We start from the raw sequence: 17,922 nt of genomic DNA, 5'->3' as shown, positions 1-17,922 counted from the left end.
AAGAGGAAAAAATAAGAGAATATAGTATCAGCTTTGGGGAATATGTGCAAAAACTTGTTCTGAAGAAGGCTCCTTTTAAAAGCAGTCTTGCCCAAATTGGGGGCAGTCCTCCCCCGCCACAAGACCGCTTGAGCAGCACCCCCACTCGTCCAATGCTCATGTGCCCCTATGTTGATTTAAGGACGGGAGTGGCCTCTGATGTGTGTCATCACATATTACACATCCTCACTCAACCTCACATAGGCTTCCCGATCATGGTGGGTCATTGTAGCCAGCCCTCCAATGAGGCCAGAGAAGAGGCTCCTTTGAGAACGCCCATAATTGATTTCGAGGGCCCCCAAGTTGTTCTAATCACTTTTCTGAATAAAAATTGCCAAGATCACAAGCGCAACCACGTATTATTCTGCAATCAATGCATCTTTTGTAAGGAAAGAAAAGGGGGTAGGCATGAACAGTCTGCTTCCAGGTGATTGATACATGTGAAGATAAATAATGAAGAACTACATTTTTTTACAGCAATTAAGTGCCATACCTGATAATCTCATGACTACATGGCATTCGTAATAACTAAATGACACAACTAAATGAAATTTAAAGGGTTTAATTAGGCAATTTTATTAAAATGTCAAAAGCTATTTGCTTACTCTACAGAGATGGTGAATATATTCAAACTTTATTATCTTTTATTTTTTTTTAATTCAAAGAACTCAGAATATTAAAACAGAGATCTTGAAATGGACAGAGTTTGGTAATGCTAATTTTTTGACAGGTTTGAGAGACCATCATTACTTTCATGTGTGTGTGAGTAAAGAATCGGAGTGCTGGGGCAAGTCATGTCACAGCCACGACCACTCAGTCCCCAGGAGGGTTCAGGCATCTGCAGGGCAAGCAAAGAAAATCATAGAGAGGAGGGAGAAGTTAAAGGAAAATGTTTCATTTTCACAAAGTAGGCATGTGAAGGTATGGAGACAGTTGACAAAGGGAAAATGGAAGTATGGTGCTTGGCAGTGACTCTCCAAATGCTCTTGAGTGGATTGAAGGGATAGGACAGGGGGTGAAGTAGAGGTTCACTGAGGGGAGAGAGGCAGAGGTGCCAGGGAACAAGCCTCTCCTCATGCAACCCTCTCCCCCTTATGTGCGCTCTCTCTCTTTCTGACAAATAAATAAATAAAATCTTTAAAAAAAATGAAACTGAAGGAAATCTCAAAGAGTATCTAATCTCTATGCTTTTGCTAAGGAAAAGCACTTTCAAATAATCCTCAAAAGTTTACATGAATGAATGAATGAATAAACAAATAACTTGGGGAACTAGGATAGAAGGACATATACAGAAGCCCAAACCTCACACTCAAGATCCTCACTTTCAGGAAATGCTCATGTAGAGTCTGTGGGTTCATTTCAGTTCTACTTATGATCTGAACCCTCTAAAGACAGACTCTGTAGTCAGAATATTCTTAATGCTTCCTATTCTTAGAGGCCACTTCAACATTGCAATCTCTATAGCACTACTATGAAACCTCTCTGAAAATGGTATTGTCCCTACATGGGACCTAAGTAGTGGATCCTGACTTGATTATCTCTGTTAGAAAAAAAAAAAAAAGAGCTCAACACAAACATGGACCATAGGTAGTGTTTTTCATTCTACTGCTTTATTTTGCTTTGGGGGAAAAAATCAAGCTTCTACCTTCCTTAATTCCTACAGGGCCTATATTCTCTTATCTCTGGCCATTTTAAAACTGAAGCTCAGGATGTAGAAATTCCTCCTGCTAAGACAACCAGCTTCTCTTGGGCTCCTAGTGTTTGCTATACCCGATCGTGTTTCCTTAAAACGGGGCTCAATCTTTATAACCAGTTAATTGTCACCTTACAGCAAGACTCGTTCTTCTTTCTTGACAGTTCAAAGTCTGACCACCCCCTCCCTAAGTGCTGTGGAAAAGACCTTTCCTTAAAATTTAGTCTTGCGGGCATCCATTGATTTGGAAAGACCCTGGTTCAGGGTCAGAAGACTTGTTCCAGAAACAAAAGCTCTCCCTTTTGCCCCCTTGCAATTCTTGTGAAAGAAGTCTGTTGTGTCCTCCCATTGTGCATGGGGGGAGGCATGGCACATCATGCACAAGTGGATCCAGTGGCGCATTTCAATTCCTGTCACAGAAGAAGGGGACGTGTCCTTGAAAACCGTGTTGCCTCCTTTTCACCTGCGTTAAGAAGGAGGGCACTGGGAGAGAGGGAAACGGGAGGGATTTTGATGTCTTTGCTGTGTGTGATGCCGGGTCTTTGGACCCCAATCCCATAAGCAGTAGCAGTGTTTGACTTCCCATTTCCAATAAATTGTATAACAGTAATTAATTCTCACAGCATCCATTTGACTAAAGCATTATTATCCCTGTTTTACAGAGGGGAAAAAAAAACCGATTTGCCAAACCCACAAAGAAAGTCAATGTCGGGAGTAAGGATTATCGCTCAGGAGGGTCTAAAAGTCTAATCTCAGCTCTGAGATGATTTTTTTATTTTTAATTTTTTTTTCCTGTCGGAACAGATGCATTGGGGATTTACCAGGTAAATTCACTAAGGGTGTGTGAGCATGGAATACAGCTGTGCCTTCGATGAGTCTCTGTGACCACTAGACCAGTGTAAGCTGATTAGATGTCGCTTGTTTTCAGAAAGTCCCCTCAACAAAGATATAAAAATATAGGGTGAATTCTTGTATGATGAACGTAGCCAAAATGTGGGTCTACCCATTTCCACATCTATCCTGTCAAGGTGTAGGCTTGTTCTTTATTGAATAGACTTATTTTTGCAAAGATTGGATAGACTAAGATATTTAATTCACGTTCTTTCCCATAATAACAACTCATTTATCTGTAGGACATTAATGTCAAGAATCCGGAAATGAACAGAAGAAATGGCCCAGGAGTCTGAAAACATTCCCCCCTATTCTGTAAACCAATAACGCATGGCCAATACGTGTTGCTCATTGAAAAACTCTGCAGAGCTGACTTACTACACACTCGGACATAGTGATCAGAGACTCGCACCAGGCTCACCAGGTAAAGAAGCAAGGAAAATGAGACAAGGGCAAATCTGCTAGAGGCCAGCACGCAGAAAGCCAAAACTGGCCCTCCGAGAGCGAAGGCAGAAAGAGAATATAACAAATACGTAAACACTCAAAACTCTTGCCAGTCTCAGACAGTATTGTCATGTACAGGCAAGCCATTCACGCTCTGTGGGTAGTCTTGAAAGACAGGACGTTATAACCCCTTTAATGGTTACAGTTTGTAATGGTAAACGCAAATAGGCATTTATCCGGTGAGTATTGATTGAGCTCCTGGGGGCTCTGACCGTTAACAGGACAGACGTGGCAGAGTTTATAGTCCAGGTCGGGGAAGACTCAGTATGCAAGAACACACGTGATGGAATGATTTCAGCTCGTGATGCGATGCGATGTGATGTGATGCGATGCGATGTGATGCGATGTGAGCGAGATAAACAGAGCGCTATGAGAGCAAGAGCACGAGGGCGAGGCCCTTCCAATGCAGGGGTCAGAACATCAGCTTTGTGCCTGCCTCTGTGGTGAAGACTGAGAAGCCAGCCATGCCAAGATCACTCCTGACTTGGAGACGAGCGCAGTGCGGGAGCGAAGGTTGCGGAGCAGGAACAAAGGTCGAGGCCACAGCCAGCCCCTGTAGGGCCTGGGAGGGTCTCACACTGGGGAGTGACCCGATCTGATTTCAGTGCCTAAAAGGTGATTCATTGTGGGTTGGAGGGTTGAGGAGGGTCATGCTCGGGTGGGGGATCAAGGTGGCTTTAAAGGGTGGGGATGGGGAAGAATGTAAGGGCACAGTATCCTCTGAGGAAACCAGAATAATCTTCCAGACATAATAACAGAATGACTAACACTTGCTGCGCTGAGACCACGTGCCAGGCACTGTGCTCTCTGGCTTGACCCCGTAGCATCCCTGAGAGAGCCAAGTGTGATCATTCTTCTCTCGCGCAGCTGAAGAAGTGTGGCTGAGAAGGTGCAGGCTTTTGCCTGTGATATCGCTGCTAATAAACGGGCTAGCCTCGGAGGGGGGGCGGTTACCCACATGGTTTGGCTCCAGGGTTCACGGCATTTCATGGGAAGCCCTACCTGGCAGATTTTTGAAAGCTAGACAATTCAGGCAGGGCGGGTAGCCCGAAGAAGTCTGACCAGAGCATGCTATTCTTTACTCCTGTGAGTGAATCAATAACATGATATGGGTACAAGTCCCTGCTTTGTTTCCTTTAAACTCGATATCTTTTTTCTCTTAAACATCTTCCGGGAAGGCGGTATTGATTGTACCACGTTTCAGTAGTACGTGTTGATTGTGAGGGGGAGAAGATGTGTACATTCTGGTAGTAGGCAGGTGCAAAACAATTAAAGAAAACTGGGGACAAAAGCCCTCCAAGAGTTTGGCTTACCCTATTCAGACTTGAGGAGGAGGCCACATTCAACACCAGGCAATTTCAAACAGTGAATACCCTGTTTTCCACGGACAAAGGGACTGTGCAAATTGAGAAATGTGAAGGAATGCCAATTCGGAATTTGAGCTTTACAAAAATATTTTGGTTTAAATTTAATTAAGGAGCTTTGTAGTCTAAAGATTAAAGCATAAAAATAGTTATCTCTCTAAGAAGGATGTTCCTGCTGTTAATGCTTTAACTGAGAAGAGCATCTTCTTGGGCATGCATACGGGTGTTCTTTCCTGCAAAGATGGACTGTTTGAGCAAGAGTCAATAACAATGTGAAAAAAGCCTATAGGGGGCAGTCTTGCTAGAGGCCAGAATTACAGAGGAGAGCAATCTAGAGGTAAAGACGTGGGGAATGCTAGCATGATAATGTCAGCACTCGAAGGAGCTTCTGGAAAAGCTGAACTAAAACAGTGTTTTGAGTTGGTGGTGATTCCTACAAGCTAGCTTTGGTTTTAAATTATAATCTTCTTATTTCTGTTTAGTGTCATAAAGAAAGAAACGAAAGGCAAGGAAAAAGAGCATCTCCTCAGAAAGGAGAAAGGAGCCAATCCTGAGCATAGACATCTTTGTATATACTGATCCCTACAATCTAAGAAGGGACATACTCCTTGACATAGCAACCAAGAACACGATCTTGACAGATTCGCCACCTTCAGGGATGATTATGCAGAAGCAGAGTGGACCAGAGGCCCTGTTTTGAGAGAGAAAGAGGGAAGTTAGGAGGGTGAGGCTGTTCCCCATCTGCTACCTCCTAGGTCACCACCTAAAGCAGGCTTGCTTAATGGCAGCATCCTGTGCATGCAACCTGTTTTTGACATGTAAGTAAGCTTTGATACATAGAAATTCTGTGGAATGAAAAGCAGAATTTTTTGACATTGTACTTGGGTTCTGAAACTTGCAAGATAATGATTAGGGTTTTTTTTTTTAAGATTTATTTATTTTATTTTAGAGAAAGAGAGAGAGATTGAGTGGGGGGAGGGGCAGAAGGAGAGAGAGAGAATCAAGACAAGAGACTCCACACTGAGTGCGGAGCCGGACACGGGGCTCCATCCCAAAACCCTGAGATCATGACCTGAGTTGAAAGCAAAAGTGGAATGCTTAACCGACTGAGCCACCCAAGCACCCCGATGATGATTAGTTTTAAAATACACATAATATGCAGGATAGCCTCAGGTTAAAGGACTACATCAGAGTTTAAGTCCAGTGGTCCCTTATTTGTTTGTTCAGTTGTTCTTTTTTTTAATTGATTTGATCGTTGATTTCTTCTACTTTATTTTACCTTATTGATTGTTCATTGGTTCGTTTTCACTGTTGTCTTGTGTAATAGTGAAGTGTTCCCTGCTCTGTGCCATCTGCCCCGAACCTGGTTGGAGGACCATTCTTGGACATTCTCCCTGTTGAGCAGGAAAGACTGAAGAAGGCTAGTGGCAGGTGATGATACTGGGCATGCATTAGACGTCTCTTGGACAGCTGGAAGCTCTTCAAGGGCAGAGATTATGTCACATTCCCAGCACCTGCCATATTGTAATTTCCCGGCACCCCAAGATCTATGGAAATATTATTTGACTTTTTCAAATGACATATGCATTCATTCCCAGATTTTGACTGTACATCTGTCATGTAGCAAGCACTGTTCTAGGCCCTGGGAATAAAATGGAAATAAGGTCTTCATTCGCATGGCATGTATATTTTGCTGGGGTAGTAAAGAAGTAAACAGATAAGACAACAAAATCATCTCAGAAGGTAGTAAGAGCCGTTTTATTTTTGTTTTTATTTTTAATTGAGATATAGTTGCCATATAATATTGCATTGGTTTGAAGCGTGCAACATAGTGATTCAACAATTATAGACATTATGAAATGCTCACCCCATAATAAATATAGTTACCATCTGTCACCATGCAAAGTTATTACAATATCATTGACTATATTCCCTATGCTGTATATTACATTCCGTGACTTACTTATTTTATAACTAGAAGTCTGTACCTCTCAATCCCTTTCATCTATTTTGCCCATTTCCCCCCATCCCCTTCCCTGTGGCAACCACCAGTTCGTTCTCTGTATTTTTGAGTCTGTTTCGGTTTTTGTTTGCTCATTTGTTTTGTTTTCTATTCCACATAAAAGTGAAATCATATGGTACCTATCTTTCTCTAACTTATTTCACTTAGTATAATACCATCTAGGACCATTCATGTTGTCCTGAATAGCAAGATCTCATTCTTTTTCATGTCTGAGTCACACTCTATCGTGCATGTGTACCACATCTTCTTTATCCATTCATAAATTGATGGACACTTGGGCTGCTTCCAGATCTTGGCTATTGTAAATAATGCTGCAATAAACAGAGGTGTCTATATCTTTTCGAATTAGTGTTTTTATTTCCTTCAGGTAAATACCCAGATGTGGAGTTACTGCATCATATGGTAATTCTATTTCTAATTTTTTAAAGAACTTTCATACTGTTTCCCATAGTGGCTGCACCAGTTTGCATTCCCTCCAAACGTGCATGAGAGTTCCCTTTTCTCCATATCCTTGCCAACATTTATTATTTCTTGTCTTTCTTATTTTAGCCGTTCTGACTGGCGTGAGGTGATATCTTTCTTTTTTAAAGGTTTTATTTATTTATTCATGAGAGACAGAGAGAGAGAGAAGCAGAGGGAGAAGCAGGCTCCCAAGGAGCAGGGAGCCCGATGTGGGACTCGATCCCAGGACCCTGGGATCATGACCTGAGCCGAAGGCAGACGCCTAACCATCTGAGCCACCCAGGCGCCCTGTGAGGTGATATCTTATTGTGGTTTTGATTTGCATTTTCCTGATGGTTAATAAGGTTGAGCATCTTTTCATATGTCTCTTGGCCATCTGTATGTCTTCTTTGGAGAAATGTCTATTAAGAGCTATTTTTAAAAAGCTGTTACATGGGGCACCTGGGTGGCACAGTCGGTTAAGCATCTGACTCTTGGTTTCAGCTCAGGTCATGATCTCATGGTCATGAGATGGAGTACCCAGATCGGGCTCCCCACTCAATGGAAAGTCTGCTTGAGACTCCCTCCATCTCCCTCTGCTCCCCACCGCTCGGGCTTTCTCTCTCTCAAATAAATAAATAAATCTTAAAAAATAAGTTAAAAAAAAGGTGTTAGGTGTTGGAGTAATAAGGAAGCTACTTAAATTGGCTGATCAAGGGATGCCTGGGTGGCTCAGTCGGTTAAGCATCTGCCTTAGGCTCAGGTCATGATCCCGGGGTCCTGGGATCGAGTCCCACATTGGCTCCTTGCTCAGTGAGAGGAGTCTGCTTCTCCCTCTGCCTGCCACTCCCCCTGCTTGTGCTTTGTATCTACCTCTCTCTCTGACAAAAATAAAATCTTAAAAAAAAAAACTTACAAAAAAATAATAGGCTGATCAAGCAAGGCCTCTTTGAGAAGGTGAATATGTACTGAGGCCAGAATAAGAAGTCACCAGCTAGCCAAGGATTTAGGGAGGGGGCCTTCCAGGCAGAGGCACCAGCTGGCCCACAGACCCTAAGAGAGATGGCCTTTGTTGGTTTCCTGGAATGGAAAGGCCAGCGTCACCAGGTGGACGTATCATTTCCCATTTAGGCATAGGGCGTGAGGGTGTTTTGCCCTTTATGGTCAAAACCAGACATCCCTCATTGACCTTTCATCAAGTGAAAAGAGTAGAATTCAAGTAAACTTAAATAGTTATCAGGTAATCATATGTGACATCATGTTTTAGCATTTCAAAGGGTAGAACACTCTTCAGGGTATTTGCCCCTTAGCTCTCTGAGATAAACATTTGTGTTAGTGTGTTGAAAAGAGCATAAGGTTTCATCAGTCCTTTGACTAGAATGCTACCCTCTGTGAAAAAAAAAATGCACAGGGATCATTTGTTTAAATGCCAAGAATCAGTAAATATTACAAACAAATTCTCAATAAAATCGTCAAAGGTATTTTCCCACTGCAAAGGAATTAATCATTGCCATATTTTTAAACACTGCTGTCCAATTATTTTAAGTAATGTACAGCATTTGGCTTTGTTACTTGCCTAGAGAAAAGAATGTTTCAATGAAAATTGTCAGCTAAATTTTCTTAGGTTATCTGATTTTCCGTTGTTTATCTTGTGCTTATTACCTTCCAAAGTGACATATTTAGTGTAGTCTGTATGTATGTATGGACCTTTCCACTTGGCAAATTTCGATACCTCTCTGCTATGCATAGAGTCTCCTAAATAAAATGAAATGAACTGAATTCTGTGTTGGTGACAGCACCACCTTGTTAAACAGAGCTGGGTTAATTTCAATTATTATTATTATGAAGAACAGTATAGAAAGAGCAAGGAACGTTTATAAAAGACCTACTTGGCAGTGGCCTCTTAGGTCTATGTTGGGACAAAATGTCCTGACTTGAAAATATAATGGAAATTTTAAAACATAGCTTTACTGTGAGGTCAGGTCCCGTTACTTGGGAATGTCTAAAGAGAAAGCATGAATGAGGCAATAATAGATGTAAAAAATCTGCAATGTGGTCAGAATAAGATTGGGTTTGGTAGGATTAATTTAGGTTGAATATTCAGAGCAAGATTAGATAGCAATGTTAACCAAATCCACAGATTTTCCTGGGGTGAACGTATCTCATTTCAGAGAAACCTTATGTTAGGCAAGTATGTTCGTGGAGGTGGGGGGGGGGGGGGTTGTTGTTTTTCAAAAAAAATTTTTATTGTTTCCTTTTCCATCTGTTACAGGGAAATCAGGTGTTTTCAAGCACTCTTTAATATGACAACTGTTAAAAAACAAAATTATGCATTACCTTTTGGGCTGTGGGCTGTTCAAAGGTAGACAGGATAATAAGCTTCCTGTTCAGAAAAAGGAGTGCTGTTATCATTGTTTATTTTTATACTCTTCGCTCATAATCATGCAGACCCTGTTGATGGAGTCATTTGCCTAGACCTCTCCTGGGGACAGATGAGTTATTGGAGTCCTACGGTGCTGGCTTATGAATGGGTGACAAAAGAGGCTAGAGTCCCAGTTCCCTAACATGTCCAACTGCCAAAGGCTCTACTTGCCAGGAACATCACTGTTTTTCCCTTCTTTTACCAAGTGGTCCAGCTCTATCAATAGATGCTGCTCAGCAGGCAATTTTAAATTCCAGGCACCTGAGGAAGTTTCTAGAAAAAAAACCCCTATTTAAACAGTAGTGCAAAATTACTTACATAATGTTTACTACTTAGGGAGAGAACATGCAGGGGCCTGGGGGGGCTCCCCCTGCTTCCTTCCCCTGTCTCTGTGGTTCTCCTTTGTCCGGCATCAGACCTGTCCCTTCCTTCCTCTTTTGCCAGTTACATTTTTCCTCAGTAGACCAGAAGTGAGGAGTAAGGAACTACCAGTAAGAAACTCAGACCAGCTGGGTGGCCTGAGCAATGTAGCCTCTCTGAGTTTTTGTCTCCTCACTGGTAAAATGGGGGTTATATTAATCACCATCTCTTGGGGTTGATGGGTGCCTGGGCCACCGTGAAGCCCCAGGAAACGGCTGCTTTTGTTACTCCGACGGTGAAGGGGGCTGTGTAAAGGACAGGAGACGTGCCTGGGAGCCAGGTGTTCTGGACCCAACTCTGCCCCTGGCTGGATTATCGTCTGGCCCCTCCCAGTGCCAAAAGCCCCTCGTGTGCAAAAAGAAGAAGCTGCAGTAAGTGCCATCCCTCCGTGACATTTCATGATTTGATTAATTTAATGCAACAAGCTCATACAGTGGAGCTGGCTTGTCATCAGTAGAGACGGAAATTGGTGGAGCACCAACTGTGGGCAGCATGGTGCTAGTTGCCTTTGGGGGATAAAAAGAGATTGCAGACAAAGCCCTGTGTCATGCCCAGCGTGCTCTGTGTTTTGTGCTAAAACGAACAGCACAGTCAGTAAGTGCCACAGAGGGGAGCCTATGAACAAACCCCAAGGGGCCAAAGGCAGAGAGGAGGGGAGGGGAGCAGAGCAGTTGGGGCACAGAGGCCTAGGCAAGATCTGATATAAGACCGAAGAATAAGGAAGCCTCCACACTGCATTGTGCAAACCAGCCATTTATTTAAAGATGCTCCGCTAGGCTAAGAAAACCCACATCAGTTACTAAAATTACTGCCTTGTCTTTAATGATCTACAGTTTCCTTATTTGCTCTAGCGCTTTGCTCAGAGTCACATATTTGTTTCCTTTTTTTTTTTTTTCTGGTTGGGCTTTAAAAATATTTCTGTTGAGTATGACAGAGTATACATATAGAGGTGTGTGTATATGTCTGCGTGCGCATGTGTGTATATAAATAGAGTTACTGCTTATGATATGGTTGCTTGGAATTAGTTTTAGTATCATCTTTAGGATAAAATGGGGATGGGTACTCTTCATACCCTAGAAGGGCAACGAAATTCAGTACCTGTATATGAGACTCTGAGAGCACTGTTTTCCCATGTGCAATACAGGGTACTCTGCCATGAGATGAGATGAATAAATAAGCCATCTTGGAAGCTTTGCTTCACAAAGCTAGCCATCTATCAAGACAGATACTCATGTTTACATCATTATTAAATATATAAAAGAAAATGAGAGCAGAAAATAGGGATGTATGTAATGTTTATGAGCCGTTTACAGTCCCTGTTTCCTTTCGTTCTTTTTTTTTTTAATTCTCTTTTGGCTGCTTTTATTTTTCTGTGCTTCTTGGAATGTGCTCTCTGCTCATCGTGGCTGTTCCTAACAGTCCTTTTCCCCACATGCTTTATAAGACTTGTCTTCAGCCGGAGCCCCAGACGCTCTGGGCAGCCTGCAGTGTCCCTGCAGAATGCTTTTGCATTTGCCTCTGCTGGGCCCTCGGGCTTTCATATCCATTTTTATTTAATATCTTAGTCCAGGGTTCACAAGGCTGTAAAAATATAGCCTTCACACACGCACATTGCAGAGATTTCAGGTTCCTCTTTCTAGAAGACTCTTTGTCTGCCTGTCACGTGAAGCACCTCTGCACCCAGACCACGGGCCTGTGGGCAGAAATTTCTTCCAGTCACCTTCTCAGAGAGGGGATGGTCCTTTTACCACCTAGGTTCGTGCAGAGAGCAAATGCAGCTTCCCCAGTACCCAGCGCGCCCAGATCTGTGTGTGCTGAGCAGAGGCCTGTAGGTGAACAACCATCTATCTATCTATCTATCTACACACATATATACAGTTTACTTAGTGTAAAATTTGTATTTTATGCAGCATTTCTGTGGGCTTAGTCTTGGGGGGAAGGCACACTGCTTCTAGTCTATCCATGGTATCCCCCAGAAGTTGTGGTCCCCAAGGTTTTATATTCTTGAATAAAGCGGACAAGAACACTGAGGCTGCTTCTCTTGCATAGAATGGAGTTCTTTTCAATTTTGGAATAATTTCTATTTTTATGGAAAATCTATTCTTACCAAGTATGAACCTGACTCACTGCATAAAAATAAACTTTTCTGCTCCCTTTCATGTTGTGCATCAGAAGCCTTATTTCGGTAGCCAGATCAGGCTGCGAGTCAGCAGGGTTTGGAAAAATGAGCCCCGTCCAGACACCTCTTGCTGGCTCCAGCTGTGGCCACGAAGCTGGTGGGTCGAACAGACTTGTAACTCAACTTCTCTGGGGGTCATGTCTAAAAAGGGGGATCTTCAATCTCTTTTAGCCACAGAATCTTTGGAAACCTGGTGTAAAACTGAGAAGAATGGAGGGACAAAGAGAGAGAGAGAGAGAGAAGAGTGGAGGGACTTTCTTAAGTGGGAGTGAAGAGCTCGCCTCTTTGCTCAGCAGCCTTTACGACATCTCCAAGAAATCCTCCAGAGACCCCCAGGGATCAGAGGATATCAACCAGTAGGCCAGGTCCCTCTTCTCTGTCTAAACTAAGATGGTTCTGGAAGAAAGGAGTGATTGTCAGCCGCTCATCTGTCTTGGGTAATTTCTCCCGTATTCTCCTCCTGTTCCTTTTTAATAAAGTAAAAAAAACTCATTGAGTAGGAGACTGACTTCTAGTCTCTTCCAGATCTTTAAGTTATAAAACTGTGATTTTTTTCTTTAATAGGGACCATCCCAGGCAAACTGGCACATCTGGTCACTCTCTCTCTGATGATTAACTGGGACAGTTTTGGTAGGGTTTCCTGCAATTGGGAAATATCAAATACTATAGTAGCATTCATTTTCTTACCATTTGTCTATGTGATTGTCACTTTAATAACAGATATATTTGAAGATATTCCCATAGATTGAACATAAACAAAAAATAAGACATTTTAGCCATTATAAACTCTTTCCAATATTAAATTGAAGATAGCCCAACATTGAAAAGAAAACAATACTACTGGATTCTCCATTCACCTTGAATATCTTCCTCCACAGAAACAGAAACCAACACATTTAATTATAACTCCGATGTGCCGAATTTCTAAGATGTTATAATAATACATTGTCGTCTTAAAATTTAATTCTTATCAGGAGTGTGTTAATTATTATCCAACAACCAAGTTTTTTATTATTGCCAGCTTTTCAGAAATCAACAAGAAAAATATGGCTTTACAGCAACTCTTATAAAATGCTTTATAATTCAGATACTGGTAGACTTGGGTCAGAAGTCAATAGGTCTCGAAGGGCAGTCGGCTTCCATGGGCATGTCCATTCCTAAACTGTTTCGGAGGGACAGACATCTTCAAGTTCACTAGTAAGTTATTTCAAGGAGAGTTGTCAGGGTTTATATTTTTATACTGAGTTCCCTGGCTTCTCCATTATATTAGTATGTTCTTTGTCTTCTGTGCTGTGTTAAGAAGCAAAGATAAAATTTTCATTATCCTTCCATCCTGAGGTTTGCATTATTTTTTTTCGAGAGTAGTTTCAGTGTGTTAATAACATGTAAATATGACAATTGAAAGTACTTATCTGTCATCAGGAAGTGAAAGTAGGTGTGGAGCACCAATGTTCCTTTCTTTGTCTGGGACCTGAAATTTTTGTTATAAAACTATAAAAGAAACTGGATAAAAATTCATAGTCAGATATCTCCTGGCATATGCTTACATCAGTAATATATTTCATGAACTATTATTTTAAACAAAGAATAAAATAGAATTGCTTCCACTTTGTCAATCTACTGACAATTTATAACAATGAAAATACCGCCTAGTACTTGGATAATCGAGTAAGCTGTGGGTTTCCTATTTTGATAGGTTTAGAATTTATTTATTGCATTTTAAAGAATTAAATAGCAACAGCAAATCTTTTCCTTGGTTTTCTTTTAAAAGTTTACTTTTAATTGTATCGTAATTTCACAGGTCCATTCTTATAAAAAAAGTAAATTATATAAATAAAGCACATCTATTTGACCTGCGCTTTTCTTCATATTAAATTGAATGAGTTTAAGATGGTGGTTAAAACAGAGGGGAGCTTTGTTTCCATATGATGTGTGCCTTGTTTTGTTGCAATTATTTGTCATTGTTACATTGTTTTAAATGACCCGCGTTCCTCATTCTGCATGGTCTCCCATCCGCTAACATTAAAACAGTGAAGGTTGTACTATCTGTACCCAGTTTTTTGGATTAATTTAGACGTAGTAGTTCATTCTTAGCTCTCAGTAGACTCTCCAGGATCAAGATGCATCTGTAAACATTTCTGGTTTGCCTCTAAGAGGAAAGTAGTAGCATTCACCCCGCTAACTCCTGAATAATTTGGCATAAGAAATCGCATCCGCCAATTTGGCTTCTCCAAAATTAACAGGAATGAAGAAAAACAAATGAATGCTTTAATACTGAGGGATATGTAGTGAAATAAAAGGCTCTCTGGGATTTGCTGTGAAATACTTAAGAAAAAAAAGGAATAGGAAAGTAATTTTTGAATGTAGGTGGTAGGTATATGGCGGTTCATTGTATATGGCGGTTCATTGTCCGTTTTGGTTTTTTTGTTTTGTTTGTTTTTTGTTTTTCCTATTTTTGAGTATGTTTGAGATCTTTCACAATAAAAAAGGAAGACAGGGGAATTCTTTTCAAGCATTATAAGAAATGTTAACCCAGAGAGTTCTCTGAATGCAGATCTTTTGACAGAGTTTGTGATCCTTGCAGCCTTGGAGGGAGGCATGTGCATTTACCTCAATATTACCTTGCAGGGTCGTGTTTCTGCGTCACGTGTTTATTGTATGGCTGTTACCTTTTAAGAACTTTAAAAATATTTCCCCTTTACTGAGTCTGAATATATAAGCCATGAGAGTGTTTAATTAAAGTAAAAAAAAATAAATGAACACTTACATTTAGAGTTTTATTTCAGGGTTACAAAAACTTGCCTCTCTCCTTGGACCACTGTCGCTTTCAGATGGGAATGAATGAATGAAACTTGAACATTGCCAGATTGCCACTTTCCTTTCTACTCCAAGATTATAGGTTGCCTGACTCCCAAGTTTGCAAGATTTTCCAGGTGACCCCAGAGGGGCATATTCACAGGTGTTAATCTCCCATAAACAGCTTATTATCATTTTGATTTGGGGGGGGAAAAATGCATGTGATAAGTAAAACACCATGAATGTCCAGGCAGCCTGTCTTTTATAGTATTTGTGGATTGATATTGGTCAATATTACCACAAAAGGGTATGCTGGGGTGTTTTAAGTGTATCGAGGTAAAATGAACGGGAAAACGCTGAGCCTGTGTTTATGACTGTCGAAGAAATCTGACACTCCATTGCACCCTTATTATTTTTCATACCCTAAGCTAAGTAGACGAACGGCTGTTAAAAAGCTGTCAGGGGAAACGTGTCAAACACTAGGTGGATCATGCAATCAGACTGGTGTCGGGTTGGAAAAGTCAGTAGTCGGGAAGGGAAAAAAAAGTGACCTTGTCCTCTCAACATTGTCTTTACACTGAGTAGAACAGATGAGACTGAATTATTCAGAGCACTGAAAGCTTCTAATTGTTAGCAGTGGTGACGGCAATAGAGAAGAGAGACAGGACTATTTTAGTCCAAATGTCTGAGTCTATTAAACATCAAAAGAATCTTTTTCTTAAAACCATCTTTGGGAATTTGGGTGGCGTGGACCCCATGAAGAATCCTTTCCCCTGTTTGATACCTTTTTTGGGAATCTGGGTCAAAGAGGCACAAATTAATATTTAGCATAGATTTTTGGAAATGCAGAGTAAAGGAACAAAGACACTCTAGGGAGAGGATTTGCTGTTTCAGCAGGTAATTGTCTGGGGAGTGAGTTCCCCGTGTGACATAGCAGAACCTCTGAACTCCAAGGGGGTCGCACATTTTATGGAAATGATCTTATCTTATTAGTAACAGGTTGAATACAATTTTAGGCCTCAAAGAAAGTATTCTTCTCATAGTTACTAAGTGCAATTTTTTGTTTTTAATGAAGTTTGTAAGGTAATCGTCAGGTAGCCTTTTATAGTTTTAGCAATTTTGGATGGAAAACAGTATGGTTTTGTAAACAATTTTATTCTATTCGCTTATCTGGAATTTATGGAGGTAGCCTTTACTTAAAACTAGTTACCACATTAAGTTTAGATTATTTTGAAGTTTACTGTGGATTTTATTTTTTTATTTTTTATCTTAAAAGATTTTATTTATTTATTTGACAGATAGAGACACAGCGAAAGAGGGAACACAAGCAGGGGGAGTGGGAGAGGGAGAAGCAGGCTTCCCGCTGAGCAGAGAGCCTGATGCGGAGCTTGATCCCAGGACCCTGGGATCATGACCTGAGCCGAAGGCAGACACTTGACTGAGCCACCCAAGTGCCTCTACCGTGGATTTTAACTTTATGGGTTTAAGTGGTATTATTTTTAAAAGTTCTTTTAAAGTTCATTTGGGATTTTTCTTTCCAAACTGAAAAATATTTAGATTTCTCTCTCGAAAAATCATAATATTGATGGCATTTTAAAATTTCCATGACATATCTAAAGAACTGTCGGTGCCTGTGTATAGAATTAAAATTTAAGATCAGAGTTACTTTTGAATGTCAAGACTTGAAGAAAGACATTTTAATAATATTTACTGCATATTATAAAATGTTTTTTTTTCTATTTTAATACATTTATAAAGAGTGGCTTGCAATGTCAAAAGTCATTTTACTTATGGAATAAATGGCTAAAATACTTACATTGCCTAAAAGAAAATCACTTGGTTTGGTCCCAAATCTTCCATCTCCACCAATAATGTCAGAATAAGCATTTCAATAAGCGTATCATGTCCCTGTGTTCCAGATTCTCTTCTAAATTTAGAATTAGCATGGGTTTTTTTTTTTTTTTTTTTGGTGCAAAGACTATTTTAAACCATGTATCCTTCTCTCCATATAATCCTTTTATTAGGGTGAATAGAAGAGCTTCAAAATGGTAGTGTTTCATGGGACAAGAACAGATCAAACGTTCCCTTACAAAATAATCTTGATCACTGTTTTCATCCATTTCACTGTCAGTAATAATTACCTCCTTGTTCTCTGGATCCACCATGGAGTCTTCATTTATATAGATGCCAATTCCTAAATTTAGTTTTGAAAAAAAAGGCCAGCATTTAATTGTTGTAGAGCAAACCTTCTACCCAACCCCTCAAAAAAATCTCCTCTGAATCCACTCAAATAGTCAGACCATTTTTATATCAGACAGAAAATATGATCAGGGGCAATAAATAGTTTTCTGTAGAAAGGTGTGTGTTCTATGTCCCTGTGCTCTGATATTGGGTGTGTGGGAGCTAGAATGGATTATACACTTACTGATCCAAAGAAGACTCCCAGTCTTTTAGCTAAATGACTTTGTAGATTTTAATATAATAACTTGTTTTTCATGAAGGAGCTCCTTGGAAAATGACGTATTTTTCTCATCTTAAATCTCAGGTCCTTTGTTCATCGACTATTGGCGTAACACATTATTATTTTCTAATTGGGGGGCTTCTAGAGAAATATTGCCCCCTGCTATCTTCCACATCAGTGTTCAGGCTGAGTCTCGGGTTCCTACTTCCCAGTTCTTGCGATGCTGTTGTATCTCTTCCTTGCAGCTTAAATACAGGCTTTGGGTCAAGCATAGATAGTATTTGATTGTTACGGAGTGGAAAATTCATTATACTTAAGTTAGTACTTGTTTGTAGATATTTGAGAGGTTTGGTGGGCATGTCTATTCGTGCTCGAATTCAGTACAAAGAATTAACCTTTGTATCATAAACATAATTATGTTTCCTATTTAATTTTTTGCTGTGTGTGTGTGTGTGTGTTTTGCAATGACATAAATGTTCAGCATTTATATTCCACATACATCTATCTAGGCTCTAATATGTGCCTGGCGCAGTGAAGTACACAGGGACAGTATAAGTCCAGGTTCTTGCACTTAAGAAGTTACCACCTTAAGGCACCGTGTGATTATAGGTCAGTACGAGTTATAGGATGCAAGTGCTCTGAAGTGAATGAGGGAACTGATCATTTTAAGCCAAAGGAGTTGGGAAAGA

The 17,922-nt window shown here is 40.5% G+C and overlaps 1 protein-coding gene across 1 annotated transcript in view; it reads left to right on the top strand.

The window, feature by feature from the left end:
- The first annotated feature begins 2,328 nt into the window (after positions 1-2,328).
- Positions 2,329-17,922, top strand: part of TENM3 (teneurin transmembrane protein 3) — a 492,684-nt gene continuing 477,090 nt past the window's right edge. The window contains exon 1 of the mRNA XM_035004286.1: positions 2,329-3,047. The gene's annotated coding sequence lies outside the window, so the exon portion shown is untranslated. The remainder of the gene's footprint in view (positions 3,048-17,922) is intronic.

Source organism: Mirounga leonina, unplaced genomic scaffold (assembly GCF_011800145.1).
Source record: "Mirounga leonina isolate KUSES-001 unplaced genomic scaffold, KU_Mleo_1.0 Mir_128, whole genome shotgun sequence".
NCBI classification, from domain to species: Eukaryota; Metazoa; Chordata; class Mammalia; order Carnivora; family Phocidae; genus Mirounga; species Mirounga leonina.
This window is presented reverse-complemented; position numbering and strand designations above follow the sequence as displayed.